Source organism: Ictidomys tridecemlineatus, unplaced genomic scaffold (genome assembly GCF_052094955.1).
Source record: "Ictidomys tridecemlineatus isolate mIctTri1 unplaced genomic scaffold, mIctTri1.hap1 Scaffold_842, whole genome shotgun sequence".
NCBI lineage: Eukaryota > Metazoa > Chordata > Mammalia > Rodentia > Sciuridae > Ictidomys > Ictidomys tridecemlineatus.
The window spans coordinates 87,781-110,550 of NW_027526093.1; the positions used below are offsets into that span (position 1 = coordinate 87,781).

General features: G+C 41.6%; 1 long non-coding RNA gene across 3 annotated transcripts in view; it reads right to left on the reverse strand.

Annotated features, from left to right (window-relative positions):
* Nucleotides 1-22,027, reverse strand: part of LOC144374719 (uncharacterized) — a 34,453-nt gene extending 12,426 nt beyond the window's left edge. Inside the window, exons 1-4 of one of the 3 annotated variants that reach the window (XR_013434051.1) lie at nt 21,770-22,027; nt 18,371-18,499; nt 2,014-2,397; nt 481-703 (exon numbers count right to left, since the gene is read on the reverse strand). This is a non-coding gene — a long non-coding RNA (uncharacterized LOC144374719). The remainder of the gene's footprint in view (nt 1-480; nt 704-2,013; nt 2,398-18,370; nt 18,500-21,769) is intronic. The other 2 variants (XR_013434052.1, XR_013434050.1) reach the window with 2 other exon arrangements.
* Nucleotides 22,028-22,770: the final 743 nt, after the last annotated feature.

Consider the following 22,770-nt stretch of genomic DNA (forward strand, 5'->3'; position numbering starts at 1 on the left):
TTTACAAGAAAGTGTTCTAAAAATAAGGAATAAATATCTATGATTCATGTTCACTTAAAAATAGTTGAAAGACAAACTTTTTATGAATAGTCAAAATTACACATGATGCCAAGTTAGACATCCACTCCAAATGAATTTTTGATGGTGATTCTTGGTACATCCTAATATAATGTCTGCAATTCTGCAGATATAAATATGTAAAATTTCTTCATTAGTATGAAAACTCTAAGCTTAAGCTCTCTAGTCCCATATGTGCCACTGGAGGTGAATCTCTCACTGAGTCCTGAACATGAGACCTGGGTCAATGTTAAGTGAAGCCATTCAGTCAACTTGCCAGACCTCTTTTGCAATCATCCTTAGCTTCTCAAAGCTGACCAGCCTATTTAGGTTTGAATTGCTTCCTGTAATTGGCAAAGAAGAAAATGGAAATCACATGGCATCTATTATATACTGCTACAAGTGAAGGTGGAACTCCCCTACCTTGCATTTACCTTCAGGAAAAAATGTGAGATCCTTCTTGATAACTGGGAATAGAGAAATTATGGGAGGTTGCAGGTTTTGACTTTTGAGGACATCGCATTATTTTGCCATGTTCCTGGAAGGGTCAAATAGGTCTTGGAGATCCTGAAATAGCTTTTCATATTTATTGGGAAGTTTTTCCCAGGTTGATCCCATTCTTGCCACTGGTGCCAGGTTTAGGCCACTGAGAGAGGAAGAAAGAAAAGAGGGATGCATGTAAATGTTCTCTTCTGAAATGGATGAAGCAAAACATTGCACTGCTTATTTACTGACAAATACATCTGCATGGATGCTTTCCATGGCTGGCAATGTATAGAGTCATGCAGAGTAAACTTGGGTAATCCTGGGTGATGAGAATGCCAGATAGAAGCAGAGTCAGGGCCAAGACTGTGGGTTGGATTCTTCTTCCCTTTATACTCCCCTGATCTGTTTATTATCTGCTAGAGTGTAGGTCCCACAAGTCCTCAAAGGTCTGTGAGTATGAGCTCAGCCCCTCCTCCATAGTGCTATTGGAAGTTGATAGAGGGTGTCTTTAAGAGGAGGGATTAGAGAGACGTCTTAGGTCACTGAAATATATCTAAAATTTGATGCTGGGACCCTGAATTCTTTCTTTATCTCTTTTTCCTGTCTGAGGCATGAGGTAAGTAGCTTTATTCCACCACATGCACCTGTTTTCCCCAACACAGGCTAAAAGGCAACAGAGGCAAATGACCACCACCTGAAACCTCGGAAACTGTGAGGCAATATAAACCTTTCCTCTGTATAAAAAGCTTCTTAGCAACATTGTTACAACAATGAAAGCTGAGTAGCAAACCATCAGCAAAACCTCTAGAATACAAGTTTTGTTGCTTTTCCTCCAATTAGAACAGTGTTTGGCTCACAGCAAGCATTTAATAAAACAGAGTAGGAAAATGCTCTCCAGTAAGAAATTAAAACAAAAGACACAATAGTCATGACACCATGATCAAACTCCCATCAGATAAAAATGATTAACTTTACAGTCATATTTAACATTAAAATAACTATTTTTTTTCATTTGCAATTTCTACTAGGTTTGATCTAAGCACTTAAAGGGGAGGAAAATTAACATTTATTGTGATGCAGCTCCATGCTCTCCAATGGAATTTCACATACATCATATCAAATAATCTTGATAATTCCTTGTGTTATTATTATTTTAAAAGGAGGTTAATTGATGTTCCCAGCAGCTCAAATAGTTTTCACACAGTCCAAGATAAAAAAAATAAAATGTGATGGATTTCAAATGTCCAATCTCCAAATCAACATATGGGAGGTTCTTGAAGGTAAGGATTAAGAATCAGATAAAATAACTGTTCACTGAGAGTCAATGACAATCTAGATTACCAGAATGGTATTAAAAACCTCAGTCATTTATAAACTATCATGTCTTATAAAATCATATGATATCCCCAGAGGGAGATGATTTCTAATCTGTAACATAAACTGAATCTGAAGACTGATATGTGCTCTTACCTGATGATTGCAAACATTGAGTTAAAATTCTTGCATTCCCTAAGGTGCAATGCTATCTTGATAAAATTCTTAATGAGCTTCATCTTCTTCAGCTGGTTTGTCTCTCAAAGAATTTCAGATGCCACCCAAAATGTCTCCTGGTTAATGACTTTTACAAATTTCTTCAGGTTGTGACAGCTGGATTGTGACTTAAGTTTAAATAAGTCCTCTATATATTCAGTAGGCTCGATGTTGCAGAAGAGTTCAAAACTTCACATGGAGAGCTGGGTGGCAACTTCCACAGTACTGAGCTGAAGAAGGGAAACTTGACCCTCTAGGAACAACTCCTGAGCATCCTCATCTGAACAAAGCACTTCTATCTCCATGTTGTTTTTCAGATAATACCTGTGAAAGCAGAAGTGTGTTAGATGTAGTCCAGCCTAAGCAGAAGCCTCATGATATCTGTAAAATGTAATCCTACTTTCTAGGGTAAGCTTGACAGAATACAGAATTGAAACCTGGAAGAGCTCTGTTTACCCATGATGGAAAGTGCAGTTGCTGAATCCATTGGTAGAAAACAGAACCCATATGTCAGAAAAGGACAAGAACAAATTACTTGGGATTTCATTATTACTGACTGAGATACTTTTTCAACATTCCTTTTCTGCTTTCTAAACCATTCCATTCTTTCTTCTATGGATGAGAGAAAATAGTTATTTATAAGTTTAACAAAAAGTTCAGGCTCTATGTGTGAGCAGAAAAAGTCATATCAGGGACATTACTCCATTTTGCAAGAATAAAAAGAAAATCTGACCATTGACGGGCCCAAATTAGATCAGTTCAAGATCATTTAATTTTAAAAAAATCCCCAAGAAACCTAACAGCTATTCCTTCATGTGATCTTATGACAACAGCCCTAAAACAGAACTCAGAGCTAGTCCATCTCATTTTAAGCAACTTATTGAAAACAGCATTTAGTTATTTGCTATTTCCTATTTTCTCCCTTCATCCCAGCCTCCTTCCTTCCTTCATTCTTGGGAGGGCAGATGTTTTCTCTAATTAAAATTCTGTAAATGAAGAAAGAGTGGAAGTCCCATTAAGCTGGACTTGTGCAAATTTCACAAAATATCTATGGCAGATAACAATGCATACTGGGCTTTTGACATTCACAGATAGAATGCTCTCCATTTTGATTACACATTAAGCCCATGACAGAGATCCACATATATATTTTTTGAATAATGAATGTGAATCATGAACTTGCAGCTCGATAGTGATCTGAAGAATTCCACCATGATTACAAATATATCAGTGTACATTCAAATGATAATTGAGAAAAACCAACTTCCTAAAATAAAACTATTTACTACTGTTGAGGTTGGAAATAAAACTGAAGATTACGAACATTATAGTTGATAGCTATAAAACAAATTTTGAGCAACGTCAATGGTAGTTTAGATCTATAACAAGGAAAATTTGAGCACAACAGAACCCTCCAGAAGAAAAATGGAATAGTGTTATTTTTGTGAAAACTCAATTTTCAATCTGTATTGGATCTAGTAATTATTTGAGATCCAAGACCTAACTACTTCTTTCCAACTTCTAGTTAGTTGTGGTTTGAAAGTAAAATTACATATCCACAATAACAGAAATGTCACTGAAAAGAATGACAAAATCAGCACTGCCTTCTTCCATGTACCATGGGGTACAGGCACTTATACAACAATCAACCAAACTCTGTAGCAACTGGAATTTGGTTCCAGCATTCAGGGGTGTTTTCTGTAGTGTAAAGCACAATGATTGACTGGACAGAGTTATTCTACCAAATACACTGTCGTAGATATCTCAGCCTAAAATAACTAAGTTCCTTGAAAATCAGGTCTGGGGGAGCATGATGATTGAAAATGATTAGAAGCACTGTTTGTGAATGCACACATATAAATAGGAGGAAGCAGCGGGCTCTACTCTGCGACTGCACCTCAAGTTCCTTCTGTTTTATCAGCAGGTATTCTAGAGGGCAAGCCATGGGGGAGGTTACAAAATCACTCTCATGAACGGACACCAGAGGCTCTGGGGCAGTTTCACGAAGATGGAGGTGAAATCTCAAGGAAGCCCCTGCCACACATGTAGGGCCTCTGTGCTGCTGCTGCTGCTGCAGCTGCTGGTGCTGCTGCTATGGCATCTGCTGCACCAGGGCTGCTCCCTGTGGGCCTCCCTACATGTACCAGGGCACGTACCAGGGCTGGTGGGCAGGCGCAGAGGGTTTGATTGCTGTGCCCTTGTTGGTTCTGCTCTTGGTGAAGGCACTGAGCTCTTGTCACTGTCTCACGCGACCCTGATGTTGGCAAGGTGGGCTGCAGCACATAGAGTCCCCTCCCTACCCACATCAAGCTGTGGGACTCCTCTGAAAGGCAGCGAGGACCAGCCCTGGGCCTTCCACCGCATGAGTCCATCCAGCATCCAAGCACCCTGTACACCCTGAACTCAGGCCATCCTTCCCACTTCACTTCATTCCCTGTTTGCCTAATTCCTTCCAGGAAGGTCACCCCGCTGGATGATACTTCCTGTTAGAATTATAAACATTTAATTCTATTCCCAGAGAGACCGCTCCAGGGTCCTACTCAGCCAACACCTGTCAGGGTGCCAGTGGGTTCTGGAAGTACAAGGCCAAAGGGCAGGGTTATTCAAGTTGCTCAATGACCAAAGTCCCCCGCCAACACAGTAAACATCACATATTATATCTGTCAATGTTACAAAGTTAACTATTTCCATAACTGTCATGCAACTTTGTCTGTCAATGAGGATGATAGAATAAATAAGAACAAATATTTTTAGAGTCATTATATTGAACTCCTTATTCACCATTGGAGGTTCTCCTCATCTGCTCCTGTGGATGTGAGATTCGATCTGATGGGGTTTCTTACTCCTACAACAGCTTTGCTACTGCGTGCTCCCTTTGTGCTGTCGAATAATTTTTTTCCTTATTTTTTTTTCTTTTTGGCATCCTAGGGATTGAACCCAGGGGTGTTCTACCACCGAGCAACATCTCAGACCTTTCTATTTTTTTTTTTGAGACAGGGTCTCCACTATGCTGCCAGGCCTGGCCTGGAATTTGCCATCCCACCTCAGTCTCCCAAATTGTTGTGATGACAGGCGTGCACAACCTCACCCTGCTAATTACATTTTTGTATGTTGTAGGTTCAACAATACAATTATATATTGTTCTATGCAATTGCTTTTCTAAATAAATTAAGAGAAGAAAGGAAAATACACTTTTAGAGTGTCTTTTCTAATTACATAATTGCCTTTGTCAGATTCTTTCTTTTTTTCTGTGGACTTGAATTGCTGTGTTGGGTCACTTGCTTTCAGCTGGAGGGAATTTCTTTAGCAGCTCTTGTCAGGCAGGTCTGCCAGCCACACAACCTCTGGGTCTAGGATATTTGTGGACAGCCCACCTTCATTTGGCTGTGTCTCAGATGTGAAGCTGACCATGTTTCTATTTGAGCATGTCATTCACTGCCTCCTGGGAGCGAGAGCTTCTAGTTCTGGTGAATATGAGCAGCTTTTCTCCTGCTGGTTTCTGCTCTCTTCTTTGTTTTTCAGTGGTTTAATTCTGATGGGTCTGCTGGGGCTCTCTTTGCACAGGTCCTACTGGGTGTCATTGAGATGAATGGTTTTCCTCAAATCTGGGAAGTTTTCTGCCATTATTTCTTCCAATATTTTTCCAGCTTCTTTCCCATTCTCCTTTCAGGCCCTCTCATCACGTGGTGCACTTAATGGTGTCCCCATTCTCTGACACTATTTCTTCTCTCTCTGGGAGATTATGTGAACTGTCAATTTGTGTTCAGATTCACAGATTCTTTCTTGTGCAAGTTCAAATCCACCATTGTGTTCCTACAATGATTTTTTTTATTTTAGTTATTGTACTTCTTACAAATTTTCATTGGATTCATTTTTCCCCTTCCTGTCTCTGTTGGTATTCTCTCTTCAATGACACATTTTCTTCATACCTTCCCTTACTTCCTTAAGTGGAGTTTGCTTTAGTTACACATGTATAACACTGCTTCAGTCTTTGCTAATTTGACATCTGGGGCCTCTCATGAGCAGTTTCTGTCACCTGCTTCTAATACTGCTATGCATGGATGACACTCTCCTGCTTCTTTGACCCTCTTCTATGGTAGTTTCTTGTTAAAAATTGATCATGTTCATTTATGTATCACAGTAACTCTATATGCTGAGTGCCTTCATTTATTCTTCCCTGGGCCTCGATTTCCTGTTTATTTATTTTATAATTTAGCTGGACCATGGTAGTGGAAACAGTTTCTCTTAGTGTGCGGCCTCTGATGTTGATGCTCAGTAATTACAGCCTGGGGCACACAAACCGTGCCTAGGGAAGACAGCAGGGCAGATCTCCAAACCCTGGCTCAAGCGATCCCCTGGGCTGAGCTTCCTCTGGACTCTCCTTGCTGAGTCTCTCTGCAGGTCTCACTTCCAACTGTTAATTTCTACTAATGGCCAGATGACTGCTCATCTGTTTTTGGCAATGCCCTGGAGCAATTAAATTCATGTGTCTTTGCAGGGTGGTTTTGAGACAAGTTTTTGAGGTGTGACACTAAGATGACCCTTTTGCTCTGGCTCTCCTGGTGAATACCTAGCTGGACTGTGGTCTAGCCTGTTCTTGTGAAGTGATGAGTGTCCTCTTAATTGCTGGCCACCCAAATCTCCAAGCCTTCTCAGTGCCTGCAGACTTGACTCTCACCACACTCTGTCCTGATGAAGTCAGTTCCCTTGGGCAGAGCTTCAGAGACTTTGTTTTCCTGGATGCTCTCCCCCTGGCCAGAATTCAGCATCACTACTGCCTGGGCTGGGCTGTGGTCCAGGTGGGGAGAAGTGCTGTGGCCTGCCCCTACGCTGGGAATGCAGCAGTCCTCAGCTGGAAGTCCAGGAAGGGATCTCTGTCTTGGCTGCACCCACCCAGAATGGAGCCCCTGTCACAATGCAGCAGGTGTCAGCAAGGAAGACAAGGGAGAATCAGGCTGAGGATGAATGCCAGAGTCTCATTGTTCTTATTATGCCTTAGTAGATTTTCTTGATTCAATGGGTTTTTTCATTCATTGTACATCTGAGGACAATTTCCAGATATTTCAAGTGGTTGTTTTAAATAATTTGCCACAGTTGCAGTAGCTTCACTAGGGAGAGGGTCCACAGCCATCCTGGAGGCTATCTTAGGTACACATTGTTTTCAGAGTTGCATAATTTTACATCCTTCTTTTTTCACTTGGCTTAATGCTTTTCCACATTATTACAACCTCTAAAAATGTCATTTCTGATTATTGCACAACAGCCTACCAATGTGTGTTGGGCCATCCTTTCACAAACTTCAGTTTAGAAGAGTTTCATGTTTACAGCAAAGTTGAGGTAACAGTGCAGATTTTCAGTGTATCCTGCACCCAGTATTAGCTATTACTGACATCTTACATTAATCAACGGTTTGCTTTTACTTTTTTGCTTTGTTGGGTGATGCTGTGATCATCTTGCTACATACATGGCTGTTTGTATTGTTGGCTCTTGGACTAGATTTTTTTCAGAAATAAAACCACCCAATCAAAGCACTTTAGAATATATTTGACTATAACATCAAAGTCTCTTAACATAGGTCTATTGTCAAATTCTGCTAGTGTCTGAGTGCTCATTTAAGTTATAATTTCTAGCCAGATGCAGTACGCACACCTATGCATGGTCCCAGTTTCTCAGGAGGCTGAGGCTGGAGGAACATGGGTGAGAGGCCAGCCCGGACAACTTAGCAAGATCATCTCTCATAATAAAAAGATTTTTAAAGTGCTGTAAAGTAGTTCATTGGTAGTGTGCCCCTGGGATCAATACCCAGTACTTGAAAAACCAAAACAAAGCTGTGATTTCTAGATTTGCTCAGGTAAAAGGTGTGCCTCTTCAGAATGGCTTCTAGCAAAAGGACTGATTGTGGTCCTTGGTATGAGATGATCTTGACAGAACAGGCCAACCTGTTCATGCCTAATCATGCTGTCGCGACCCCTCGCCGGCAAAGGAAACACGACACAGGATTCTTCTTTCAGTAGTTACTCAGGACCTTTGAATCATGATGAGAAAACAGGAACAAGAGAGCGAGCGGTTGGTCTGCCCTACCTTAAGTACCCAGCCCCGCCAATGAACTAGCACCACATGGAAAAATCTAATAGGTACAGCGCAGCGGAAGCAGGCCAGAGCCCAGCCCCACAGCCTTACAAGGAGTTGTTTACTTCTAACAACTCTAACCGCTAACGAAGAAAAAGCAGAGACCAGCACCATATTCAGGGTGCGGTCGCTGGCTCCCAACATCATGCCAGTCACCCTCAGCGATGCAGCAATTCAGACTAAATATATTAAAGGGCATTTTCTAGTTCAACCACAGATAAAACATCAAACAATTTTTATGCCAGTTCAACTCTCTGTGGTAGAATGTTCATCTACATCAATGAGTCTCGGGTATGATTTTCCGACCAGCAGAATTTCTGGCCTCAGGAGGTCAGAATGTCAGAGAGCAAGGGCTGATGCTAATGTGCAGGTGTGGAGGTCAAACCTCAAACCATAAAGCCTGACATGCTTAGGAGTCAGATATAGCCCCAGAGCTTGTGTGTGTATGATGCCAACCTTTTACCTTTTCCCAATGGATAAGATAAAGAATGAAGAAAGGATGTGAGATTCACTTCATGATAATCATTTGGGAGTGATCTGATATAAGAAAAGGATGTAATACATCATTAATGTTACAAACCCACTTTTTGATATTCAGGTCCATCTGCTTTTGACTGCAGGGGGGTTGCTAGGGCTCAGAGCACAGAGCAGGCAAGCTCGATGTACTCTTTGAACTAGGAACTGACAGCAAGGTCTTGGTACTGCCTCTTAATCTCCTGCCAGGACCAACTCCCATGAAGTAGAGACAGACACGCTGGAAAGTCCCTGCCATTCATGTCTTAAACTGGAGACCAGAGTAGCCACTGGCCACAGCCCACAGTGGGTGACACTGTGGTGGCAGGAAACTGTGGTTACACATCTTTGAGATGGTGCCTTCCTCCACCCACCCCCCATCAGTGATAAGACTACAAGGGTAACAGCTTAGCTTGAAGGCCCTCTTATAAGTGCCTGGAGTGCAGTGTAACTTCATGTATCTGTTACCTTCCATCTGGATGGCCAGTCCATTGTGGAAGGTAGGGTGTTGGAATCCACTGTTCTCACGTTGCCCTCGCTTTCCCTTTAGATCTGTGAGTGTTTGCTTTATATGTTTAGGTGCTCTGATGTTGGGTGCATGAGTACTTAAAATTGTCATGTCCTGTGGCTGTACTGGCTCCTTTATGACTAGACAATGATCGTCTTTGTGTTTTTTTATAGCTGGTGAGTTAAAGTCTAATTTATCTGATGTAAGTGTGTTCCTCCTGCACTTTCATTTGCATGAAATATGCTTCAAAGTGTAAGGGACCAAGCCTAACCCTAGCACCTGGGAGCTTCCTTAGAGTTCAAAACCTCTGCCTTCTCCCTCAAAACAGTCCCTTGAGAGGAGGGATGATGGTTGGCCTGGGGCAGGCAGAACACACAGGAGGCTGAGCCTGAGCCCCCCAGGGAATCTTCCTCACCATCCTGAGCTAGAGGCTAAGGAGTGGGCAAGACAGGAGTTGGCCTGGATCTAAAGAGAGGAAATGGGAAGTGAGAGGGGACCATGACACTTGGAAGAGAAGCCTAGCAAGGCCAGAGAAGGGCCAGGCACCCTTTCCTGAAATAAACTGGAGCCAAATTTCTGATCGGTGGCTAAGGTGAAAGAGGGAAGAATATAGATGTCTAGGAGAGCTCGTGCATGGGAACCCCACCTCTGAGTGAGGAGAAACCCCACTCCTGGGTTGGCAATGCGAACAGAATAGCTTTAATAGGTATAGCATCCACCCCTTCCCCAGAACTTAACAATTACTAGGAACCACCCAAAAAGGGCTTGAAATTCTTATTGTAATCCAAAGTGCCTTCTGGTGCTTGCCAATCTGGGATAAAAAGGGTGCTTCATCAGAAGGTGATCTAGTGCCAAATCCCCCCTGTGTAGCCAATCAGACTCCTGACCCCACAGTGCTCCTCTATCCACTGTGATTCCTTGGAGGGATCAGAAAGTCTTCCAGAGGGCCCCTCAAGGGAGCCTGATGCACTACCTGAGCCCTCCTCCAAACTGAGTGCTCAGCCTTTCCTGCAAGCCAGAGCCCCGGCAGTCTCCACAGAGGGCCATCCACAAGCAAAACCCTTCTGGGACACCCTGTGGCTCCGGTAGAAGAAGACAGTAGCCCTCTGTCATTGTTTTGCTTGATCTGGAGACAAGAAGAAATTAAAATATTGAGGCAAAAGAGCACTCTGGAGTTCAGAGACCAGACAGGTCAGAATGTACTATGATCTTAAAGACACAAATACGCACCATGCAAACTGGCATTCCTAATAATGGCCTTTGGTAAATAGCAGTGTGCTACAGTGCTCAAGGAGTTCATCATGGCTTTAAAAATAAGACACATAATATAACTTGCACATGCAATTTTTCTATTTTTCCCCTTAGAGCTAATCTTCACAGATTGTCAGAGATGATAATGATTATTGTTCACTCTGGAAGCTTCTGCCTGGGAGAAGACAGCAGAAGGAAACTGTGAAACATAACATTGGCCCAGTACATGAATTCAGGAAGTGCTACCTATGACCTAGCTGGACTATGGTGCAGTGAAGGAAGTGGCTGGTGGAGGAGAGGGTGAGTGAGGAATCATTATTGAAGGGTTATGAGCAGGGCTAGGGAGCTACTCACATTCCTGGAAGATCAAGATGGATAAAGTCCCATGATGACATCACTCTACATGGGTAGAGAGGGAATCACTGGGAATTTAACCCAGGGGTGCTTTACTATATAGCTATATCCCAGCCCTTTTTATACATTTCTTTTTTTTGGCGGGGGGTGGGTGCTACTGGGGATTGAACTCAGGGGCAATCTACCCCTGAGCCATAACCTCAGCCCTATTTTGTATTTTATTTAGAGACGGGGTCTCACTGGGTTATTTAGTGCCTCATTGTTGCTGAGGCTGGTTTTGAACTTTCAATCCTCCTGCCTCAGCCTTCTGAGCCACTGGGATTACAGGTGTGCATCACTGTGCCTGGTTCCTTTTTTTACTTTTTATTTTGAGACAGGATCTCACTAAGATGCTTATGGCCTTGCTGGGTTGCTGAGGCTGACCTTGAACTTGCAGTCCTCCTGTCTCAGCCTTCTGAGCCACTGGGATTAGAGATGTATGCCACCCACACCTGGATTACTTTACATATTTTTTAAACCTTATTGAAATTTATTTTTTGCTTAAAAAATAAATGTTTAACAAGGCATGGTTGTGCACTCCTGAAATCTCAGTGACTCAGGAGGCTGAGGCAGGAGGATCACAAGTTCAAAGCCAACCTCAGAAACTTATCAAGGCCTTAAGCAACTCAGCAAGACCCAGTCTCTAACAAAATATATAAAAGGGGGGGCAGGGACTATGTCTCAGTGGTTAAGTGCCCCTGAATTCAATCCCTGGTACAAAAAAAAATACATAAATAAATAAGTATTTAAGCAAGTCAAATAATGCAGGGGCATATCACAGTCATTCCTTTTTTCCTTCCATATTGTCAGTGTTCTCCAGAGAAACAGAACCATTAGGATGTATGTAGAGATGTATGGAAGAGGTCTGGGATGTAGCTCCAGGGTAGAGTGCTTGCCTGGCATGCTGGAGGCCTTGGGTTCAGTCCCTAGCACCTCACACAGCAGCAGAGGCAACTGTATCAAAAACGCTCAAGTCTGAACAGGTGTCTCCATCTAACTCCACTCCTCCACCAAGAGATGAAATCCACTCCAGTCCTCTGATTTGAAGAATGCTCTCAGCGTGCTGCTCTCCTGGACCCTCCCAAGTACTCATTGGCCTCACCCCCTAGGTCAAGGGAGGGAGTCTACCTCCTGTTCCTGATCTCTGTCTACCCTCTGGGATCAAGGCCATAGTCCAAGTAATTCCTGGAATGTTACTGGTATTTCACACATTAACCAAATCAAATAAAATAGCCTGAATTGTAGAATTTGCTATTGACCACAGAATTGCTGTCAGGGACACCAGAGCTATTTTTCTCTAAAAAGGCCCTCAAGTTACAAAATATGCAAATTACCCTTATACCAGCAATGTACCAAACAGTCTAAGATTCTGAGTGCTTAAAAATATTCACCCAACTGGGATGATTTCAGATTAAAGAAAATAAGGACTGTGCAATTACACACACTTACCTTCACAAATAGAAAGCAATCTGTGATTAGAACATGGCAATTAGTTACAAAATGCTTCACATGGATTTAATTACCCATCAGTCTACATGTAGCTTAATTACTTTTATCTCATTGCATCAGTAAAAGATTTCTGCCTGAGGCAACTGCCAGTCATATATTTATAAGGCTTCTAGACTTTACAGTGAACATATTATAACATTCAGGCAAATGTGCTAAAGTTACAGTCACAGACATTCTTAATTTTAGGCCTCTGGTTTCAGTTCATGACTACCTCATCCTTTTTAAGTCAACTACCACCAGCTTTCAAACTCATAATGTCACTTATTTGGCTAAATAACTCTCAACATAAACTTTACCTTGGTATACTCTAGTCCTATAAGAATCAGAAGGAAAGATCTTTGAAACCCAAACAAGTATCTTTTTGCCCTGAAGCCAAGGGTACAGTATGCTCCTGCAGGAGGTGGACAATCACATTCACAAAGAAGGTGGCCCTCTTTCTTTAGGATGGCAGAAGAAAAGTCCTCTTAGCCCATGCTACTCTGCTGCTGATTTTGCAAAGATGGGGGCTTCCTGGGGTGAATTTTTTGAGATTCAGAATATAATAACTGTCTTCCTTCCCAAGCCCCACCTCAAGCAAAAAGCTTTGAAATCCAGCCAAGCAGGGTGTGGTTCCTAGCTCCTCTGCTCATTAACTCAGGTCCCCAGGCAAGTCACTTATTGGACCTGGGGGAAAATACTAACCATCTCCTCTGACTGCTGAATGCAGTAACACAATTAACTTCAATAAAACAAACAACATCGAGGTCTGGCGCATGGCCAGGATGTAACAATACTGTTGGGGGGTTCCCCAGGAGAGGCCGGTGTGGACCACATGAATCCATCAGAAAACGTGCTCTCACTGGAACTAAGTTGAAAATGCCTTCCAACATCTTTCTTTCAGGAAACGTTTTTTGGAGATTGGTTGGAAAATTCATTTCTCTAAAATGAACTTCGGGACTCCAGAACTTGGTATGAGGGGAATCTAGCTTCGGCCTAGTTCAGATCCACTGAAGACCTCTCTTCTGTTCAGGAAGGCAGATTTTGGGGCAGGTGGCCTGTGCCAGTTCAACTCAGGGACTCCAAGGAGGCTTTCCTCAGGGCTCACAGGTCATCAGGAACCCTCTCCAGTTCCTCTTTTACCCAAAGTTTCTTTCTACTTATTAAATATAAATAAAAATGAAAGGAAATGGGTCGGGTGCTCCTTGTAGAGAGCGTGTTAAAAAGTTCAGATGGGGGTTTGGGGGGCAAGATTGAGTAGGCCACGGTGGGAGGCATCTGGGGTGATTGTGATCCTGACAACCACATCTTGACAGAGCAGTTTGGGGCTCATGAGAGAGTATACAACAACTTAATTATAGTCATGGAAACCCTAAAAAAATGTAATTCCTTTCAAAACCTTTCAAAATTCCTTCCTTGAATATATTTAACTTTCATACTATGAATTCATTTTCCCCATTATTGACCCTCCATTGCTATGGCTTGGAACTGGTTCACATGTCACCATGATGTTTTCTACTACATTTGGAAGAAGTAATTGGAGAGAGAAGTACATGATGCCACGTATTATGGTTATGGGTGGGCACTAAAGCAGAGGCAGAAAAACCCCGATGTTTGAGATGCAAAATACATAAATGGAGATGATCTATATTGTAAGATCAATCCACTGAGGATTTTATGAATTTTACTCCATTTATAACTTTAAAGCAAGCAATAAACAGTTGTTGTTCAAAAAAATATCAAGTCCCCTCAGGTAAAGGTCATTTTTTCTTCCCACTGCAGGTCACCTAGCTCTTAGCACAGTGACTCTAGAGCTTTATTACTACTGTCACTAAAGGAAGGAAAGCAAAGGGGCAGAAGCGAGGGAGACACTCAAATACTTCACTGTTACAAAAAGCACTTAAAGTTTTCCCCAGTATTACTATGGTTAAGGAAATCATGTTTTAGAGGTAATCAGAGTCACAGAGACAAATGACACCCACATGTAAAAAGAGAATGTCCTTGCACTTTTTACTTCCTTTGGTAGCATGCTGGCAGGGTGCTTAACAGCAATGGTGTAGTTCTATGTGGAGGGCGACTCCTGGTTCTACCTCTCCCGGGCAGTGAAGAGCACACACTAATACACCCTGTGAATGTGTCTGTTATGGGCACAGTGGTACTGGATGATTGTCCTTCACTGCCCAAAAGTCTGCAAGTCAACAACACAGCACAGCGCCTGGTACCCACACAAGGCCAAGGGTCTTACAGTCCCTCTCCCAGGGGAAGTGACTTCAAGGGTGAACTGTAACTAGGAAACACCTCACAGATGGGAAGGAATGCACATTCCTATATGTCCTGTGGAATGGTGATTCAGGGTAGAATAGGCTTTAGAATTTGCATGGGGATGGGGGTGGGTGTTCTGGCCTGAACACTTACCAGCTCAGTAGCCTACGCAGCCCTGACTACCTGGACTTAGGTCTTCCCACCTGTGATATGACAGTAATGGTAATACCCCACGTGGAGAAGTGGATGTAAAGGTTACATGAGATCACTCATGTAAACAACAAATGTCAGCCACTGTCCTTAGTCTGTAAGATACCAAAGAACGGGGAGGGGATAAGAATCCCTTCCAGGTCACAACATGGGTCTTCTTAGCAGGACCCGGGATCATTGCTTTTGGAAATAGGAAATGACAATTTGTTTACTAAGGCATTTGGGTTACTCTGGAATTGCAATTTGGAGAAGAAAACTACTTCTTAGACAGTAAAGTTACAATAAAAGGGATAATTATGGCATAGCCTGTTCAGACCTATAGGCAGAAATTGTCCTGTCTGCAAATGGGAACTACCCAAGCACAGAAATAGAGCTGGGTGCAGGGCTTGAAAAACAATAAAGTTAATTAAAAGAAAAAAATACTTTTTATAGAGTTCAAAAAAAAGTTAATTTTTCTCAAATTCACATTTATGGTGTTAACAGTCAAGGAGTTAAAAAAGCAATGAAATAAATGCTGAAAACCACTTCAACTGACTTCTCTTAAATAGCTTTCATTAGTGTGGTTTGAATCTTTTTAAAGTCATTAAATGTTTACAAAATTAGATTTTTGTTTGTTTGAATGCAGTTTCTCTTGGTAGTTTTTGTTATCAAGAGAGAAGTTCAGAAAGTACTTACACTTTTCCTCCAGAAAATGCAAATCAACTTGATAAAGAAATTACCCTGTAAACCAACTTTATGAAAATAATTTAAAACTAATAAGAGAACACAGTTTTAGAGTATTTAAACAAACCCTGGAGTCATAAATCAGAAACTGATACCCTTTAAAAAACAATGTACAAAGGCTTGGAGCCTTTTCCCTTTGTATTCTGTGAATAAAAGGGGAGGAGGTGTTGACTCGAGTCTTGGCTTGGCTGATGAGCCCTAAAGGGGGTTATCAGGGCCCCTGGCCAGTGGGTGGACACATCTGCTAGTAGCCCTAGAGGTGGACAGGTGGAAAATCTTCAGATGTCATCTAGCAAAACTTAAAAATAATACATTGGCCTGCTCTCTGGCGGCCTCAAAACAATAATAATGCCTAACTTGATGATCATGAATGTGAAAGAAAAAGCTAAATATAAAGCAAATGTTCCTGCTAGTAACATGAAAACACACAAGGCCCAGACAGGAAGTCTCGTCCCCGCTCCTTCCACCATCTCGCCTTCCGCCCGCAGCCCCTGGGGCACCACTTCTGTTCTCCTTTTCATTTTCTGTTACCCTGTGCCATACAGGAGATGCTCTCATTGGCTCCCAGGTGAGACTGTACCAGAGGAAGAATGGGGCAGTATCTTTACATGCCCCCTCCTCAGGGAAGACCTGGCTTTTCCCCAAAGAAAACCCAGCTGACAAATGGCTGCATACATTAAAGTCATCTGTTGCCACCATCTGCCCAGGGAAGATACCCACTCAGCTTAGACCTTTGAGTGGGGATTTTTGCCACCACTGGGAACCCGCCACATGGAGGAACTGCCAGGAACTAACAACAGCTGGAAGGAGAGGCTCACTCCTACTTCACAGCGCTAAGACTGGGGTCAGTGTATTTTCATTAGAAGATGTCATGAATATTGACACATCGGCTTTACTGATATCATCCTCAAGCTCAGATGCAACTCAAAACAATATCCCAAGATAATATGAATCAGGACTCAAGTTCAAGCATAATTTGAGTTGAACAGATTTCTGTATGAAAAAGGTATTCCCCTGCCCCCCACCTATTCTGGGTTCTCAGCATCTGATTTATAGAAGAATTTCAGACATCTCAGAGACAGTCTCTGGAGGGAAAATGATTTTAATTGGAGCTTTTCCAGTATTGCCACACTTTAAATAAAATATCTGATTTTGTCAGATCTTGGTTTCTTCATCTGAAAACCAAGGAGTGTAGACCAGGCTATCTACTCAAGGTTTCTGGGTTCAAGATTCATTGACACGGACATAAGGAATGGGTCCACTTCTGAAAACAAGCCCCATGTAACACATGGCTTTATACTTCAAGTGACTCATGGATCCACAGAGAACAATCTGTAGAAAACTCCTGGATTGTATGTTCCAATGGGATGCTATGATCACTGTGCCTAATGAAACATTTTTTAAAACAAAGGCATACTGAATTTCTTCACATGCCCGTTTCATGAATGTTGAAGGATCATTTGCAAGACACTATTTCCTCCCAGCTGCCTAGGGCTCCCACGCACTCCTTCTGCATGACTGTAACATAATTCTCTATCGGGCAAGGATGGCCAGTATTGACTGGCATAGGTCTTAAGTATTACATAATCTCCCTGGCCTGAGACTTTCAAAGCTCTCACCAAACATTAATAACATAGCTAATGAAAACTAAATAAGATCTTCAGAAACAAACTATTCCCCTTTTACATCAAACACAAGCTATTCACTTTGCAAAACAGAGTTAAGACTGGTTAAGAAAGAACCAACTGGGGCTGGGGATGTGGCTCAAGCGGTAGCGCACTTGCCTGGTATGCGTGCGACCCGGGTTCAATCCTCAGCACCACATACCAACAAAGATGTTGTGTCTGCCGAGAACTGAAAAATAAATATTAAAAATTCTCTAAAAAAAAAAAAAAGAAAGAACCAACTACCAATAGATGATAGTTCAATTAATATCTTCTAAGATTTTAATAAAAATTAACAAAAAAATTTATATTAAGGTCAAGATGACTATTAAAGAAAATATAATGTAATTAGGATGTATAGTTCTTCTGAATTTATACTATGAAACCACCCCAGGGTCAGGGGAGAATAACTCTTATCCCTGGATTCAGGCCTACCAGTTACCAAGGCAAAGAGGAAATAGTAAAGCAAAAAAGCACATCTCTGATTTTAAAAAATCCAGGATGCAATTATTCAAATATCTTTCACAGTCCAAAATTCTAGAGCCTACAACACATATTCCTGTCCAACATAGGTCAAACATTTTCATTTTCCACATAGCTATACTAGTGCAGTGGAAAATCGATTAAAAAGTAATATTAATGCAAAAGAAGAGTACTGGACTTGAATTATTAATAGGCAATACAAGTGTCAATGTTTTTGTTTACCATTCTTCACTGCCCTTGCAAACAATTTCAAAATGGGAGGCGCCGAAGCATGAAGATTGTTTGCAGCCATGGGATTTGAAACCACAGTGCTGGGAATTGGTGGGATTCTTGCCTCCTTGGGTTATCAGACAGTGTGAACTTTCTTTGAAAGCAGACTATAAATTCACAAGAGAGTCCCTTGCCTTCCATCAATGACATATTTTAAATGACCCCCATCTGCCATTTTAATGTATTTTTCCCAAAGACTTCCATAAATATTTAAAATAAGAAAGGCACTCTTTAAACACGATAAATAGCTTATGAAATTAAAGTTGGCTGATGGATTACATTGTATACATAATACACCATAAATAATGACAAAGAAAATATGAGTAGCATTACTAAATGCATCTCGCTTCTCTTGACATTTCTTAAGGAATATTCAGAAGACACTTAGGTATGAAGGTCGAATTACCTGACATCACAGGGTGAATAACTCTGTAGAGCCACACCATTCCAGCTTTGCATATGTCCTCTTGGTTCAGTGTTCCACTGGGAAGGCTGACACTGGCTTTCCAGCTCTCAAGAAGTGTCCACCTACTACCTATATGCAGAAGAGTCACAGAAGTAGTGGGGCACAGATCTCGAGGCCTGGGTTTTAGTTTCTTGTATTCAAAAGGAAACAACATTTAACACTGGACATTTCTACTGACGACATTCGATGTGCATTAATTAAATGACTGTGTGCAGCTATTACCAGGTCCAACCACAGGTTGCACTGACAATTTCTCAGGAGAAATGCTCTTTTTCTTCCTGGATCTGGTCTGGCAGCCGGCTTGCATCCTTTCCACTCTGCTGAGCACCCCCTTGTTCTAACTCCACCTCAACAGAAATGAAGAACTGGCACCTCTTCTCCTTGGAAGTCCTGATCATTTGAATTTTCTGTCCAATCAAATAATTTCAACATCTTTTAAATTTTCTCAGATCTCTTTCCTAACCCATTTTTAATGACTTTCTCCAGTGTGTAACAGAAAAATTATTTCTCAACATTTACACTGCATACCCCAGGGTAATGTTAAATCTTTCAAGAACAATATCTCCTCGACATAATCTATGTGTGCTACACAGAGTTTATTTCTCTTTTTGGGTGAGTTCCAAGCCCCAATTTTTTACATAAATAACTCTTCAGTTCAACATACCATAGAGCTATTGGTGTGCTTGACCAAACTTTCCACAACTAATTTAATTCTTATATTCTCTTGATGCCTCCAATTTCTCCTATTCATGTCATGCTTCAATAACCTTTGCATGTTTTCATTCCATTTACTAAATAAAATGCAACATTGTTCCAGTCTAAAATCATCTGCAGAAAACCAACCTCAGCCTGCTAACAAGCTCTGACACCATCCAACATTCATGGATTCATTTCTCTAAAAATTTTATGGGAAGAAAATGCTAAAACTTATCAAGACTTTTATTTATGCCTACATAGTTAACACTAACTTCTTCCTTCTCATTTAGATAGACCATCACCACTTCATAGAATAAAACAAAGCTGGGTAAAACATTCCTCAAAATGCTGTAGAACTTTCTAACTAGTACCTTCAGCTAGATACTTTGATTACTAGTAAAGGGTCTAGTAACTTCCCATTTGCTATACAGTATTTCACGGAACAGATTTCATCAATGCAAAATAAATCTTTTGTTTCAAAATGCACTAAGGAAAAAATGACAAAAATGCTTTCACTCATTATAAAATATCACCAACCACAAGATGCATCTTCATTTAGATGTAAAAATAAGTGCACCCTAGAATTTATTAAGCAAGGTGCTCTAATTTTCTGCTATGAAATAGTAATGTTCTATAATAACTATATCCTTGAGCATACTAACATGGTATTTAAAATGTAAGTTCCAGAGTTATTGACATGACACAGGTCAATCTACTACTAAATCAATACTCTGTTAGAATTTTGAACATCTTAAATACCTAAGAGTTTATATGTATATACTCCCACACACCCAATACCTTTTAAAGTCACTTTCTTTCTTCTGTAACCTCTGGCTTGTCTCAAGTATATTTTAGTCAAATACCATCCCTCCTAACAAAGAACTTATGCCTAAGGCTTAATTGAAGGCATGTGCCTTAAATACTATGCACTTATCATAATGTGCCATCTCAAATGATATACAGATGCAGTTTAGATTATAAAGTGTTTGGTAAATGATGGACATTTCATTCTATACATTATTTAGACTCATCAACCCAAACTTTACACAATTAACAGTACTCTAAGAAAAAGTAAACTTTAAAATCAGGATTTATTTATAGCCTAAAATGTCAAAAGGCTTTATAATGATTCCTGCTGTCTGGTTTTGAACGTGGATTGATGATGGAAGTGCAGTACACCCTTTGCATTTTACTGGGCAGTGATTCATCTAAATAAAAACAAATTAAACAAATTTTAATTTGTTCCTCAAATAGTACCACAAGGTTGAATTAAGTCTGATAAGGTTTTGTTTTTTTTTCCCCCCTCTCTCTACCACTGGTTAAGGTGGTATGACTTCACACAAAACCAGTTTAAAATATGTGCAAATATCCTGTTACACATTATTCAAAGTGCCTTGAAGAACCCTGCTCTGGAAATCCCGTGGAGGTACTTCACTGAGAGCCACAGCATTCAAACAAACTAAGGCCTGCAGAGGAGCTGCACATCAGGGCCAGCACCTCCTGGTCTGAGGAGAGGGGTCTGATTTACTCTTTCAGCCTAAAGGAGGAAAACAGCCCGAGTCTGCAGCTGTTGAGCAGCTAGTGAGAGAGGGTTTGAGCTTCCCAGAGCATTCTCTCACCTGGGTGCTGTTTGAGCCACGTGTGAAGAACAGAAACCAGAGAAGGTAAAGCTCAAACCCGAGAAGTTACTTCACCAACAGGAATGAAAAGAAGTGATTCTCAGTAGTTGTTGCCAGATGTTAAAAGGTAACCTTGAAATCAAGTCACAGAGCTGGCCAGGAGATTAAGGCTGACAACTGTCTGGAGGAAAATAGGCAATGATGGACCACAGGGCCCTCCGACTTTGATTCTGAGGTCAAGTTGAGAAAAAGTAAAAAGTCAAGATTCCTAGAAAATGCATTTAGGTTCCTCTCGTTTCACTTGAAATTACTGTGAGACATAAGCTTAAAATAGACCTGAGACCCATTATTATACATATTATTTTTTCTTTTTTCTAATACTGGGGACTGAATTCAGGGAACTTTGCCACTGAGCTGCATCCTCAGCCCTTTTTATTTTTTGAGACAGGGTCTTGCTAAGTTCCTTAGGGCCCTAATAAGTTGCTGACGCTGGTCTCAAAATTGCAATCCTCCTGCCCCAGGCTTCCAAATTGCTGGGATACAGGCATGTATCACCACATCCAGCTGTTTGCATTATTTTTCAATAAGAAAATTTAAACAATACTTTAGATTATAGATCCACTATATGGAGCTCAGGAAAGGCAAACAATGAGCAGAGGTCCACAGATTCTAGAAGCAGTTTTTTTTTCATTCTAACTGCTTTCTTGGGCACATGGTCAATAAACAATGATAAACTAGCATCACTCTTTAAATACTAAGTGGAACTATGGATGCCAGTAAATAACCCTAAAAACAACAAAAGTAGTTTTGGTTTAGTTACTTCATATACAGTCAACAAAAATGTGATTGTTTGAACCTATTTTAAGATTTTCGATCTTGGAATTATGACAAAGGGAAGTGGGAATTCAGGAAAGATAAGGAAAGATGAAAGTTCCCAATGCCGAGACAGTGATCACAGGTTGTGCCTTGTCTCTCAATCAAGAATGGAACCTCCTGGCTTCCCAGGCTGCTCACTGTGCCTCACCTCATCCTGGAGCTGGCGCTCCCAAGTGTGGACTCTGGGTCCACCCAAAAGTCCACCTTTAATCTGGTCTTCACTCTTCATTTATGGTTCTACCTTTCAATGTCTTCCTGGAAATGACATCATTCAGGTTTTGAGCTCAGATCCTGCCCTTGGCCCCTGTCATTAAAACACAGCTAGACATATGTAGTCTGTTGTTGAGAGCCACAGCCAAAGGGGCCCCAGCAAACTTCTATCTGCCAGCAAACTTCCGGCTGCCAGCAAACTTCCAGCTGCTGGCTGATGATTGGCTCACAGTGGCCCCAGCAACATCTAGCTGATTGGCTCCTCTGCGGTGATGTTCATTGGGCTGTTTCCCTGCCCTTCAGACTGCCAGCTGATGATTGGCTCACAGTGGCCCCAGCAACATCTAACTGATTGGCTCCTCCACGGAGCTGCTCATTGGGGGACTTCTTTGGCTCTGCCCACGCAACCCAGCCAATCGGCCTCAAGAGCAGGAGGATTGTGGGAGGTTGAGAGGCTGGTGTGGGGGGGAGAGGCTTCTGGAAGCCGGTGGTGGCAGTTGGGCTCTGAGGTTTTTTTCCCTGAGGAGCTGTTTTGTTTGGCGTTTGTAATTCTAAAAATAAAGTTAGTTTCTTTTGACAAGTGGCTCCTGAATTGTGCCCAGCCAGACTGCGGCAGTCTGTTTACCCTAACGAGATGTTTCTTAGGCTAATTGCTAACTGATCTCCTTTGGGGACTTGTTGGTAAGTGATAGCAGCCGATTCTGGCTAATCACATGGAAAAGGAATTCAAAGGATACCGAGATGCGGTTCAACAACGAGCTCCAGAGAATGCCCAACACAGTACACACCAGGCCCAAAGAGCAAACTGTCGACATTCCTGTTGTTCAAGGATCCCCTCCTGCCGACCCTGTCACCCCCAAAGCCAAAGCCACTTCCACCACTGGGGCCAGCAAAAATGATTCTAGGTAGAGACTCTGTCCTCTGCTAGCTCATTTCTGG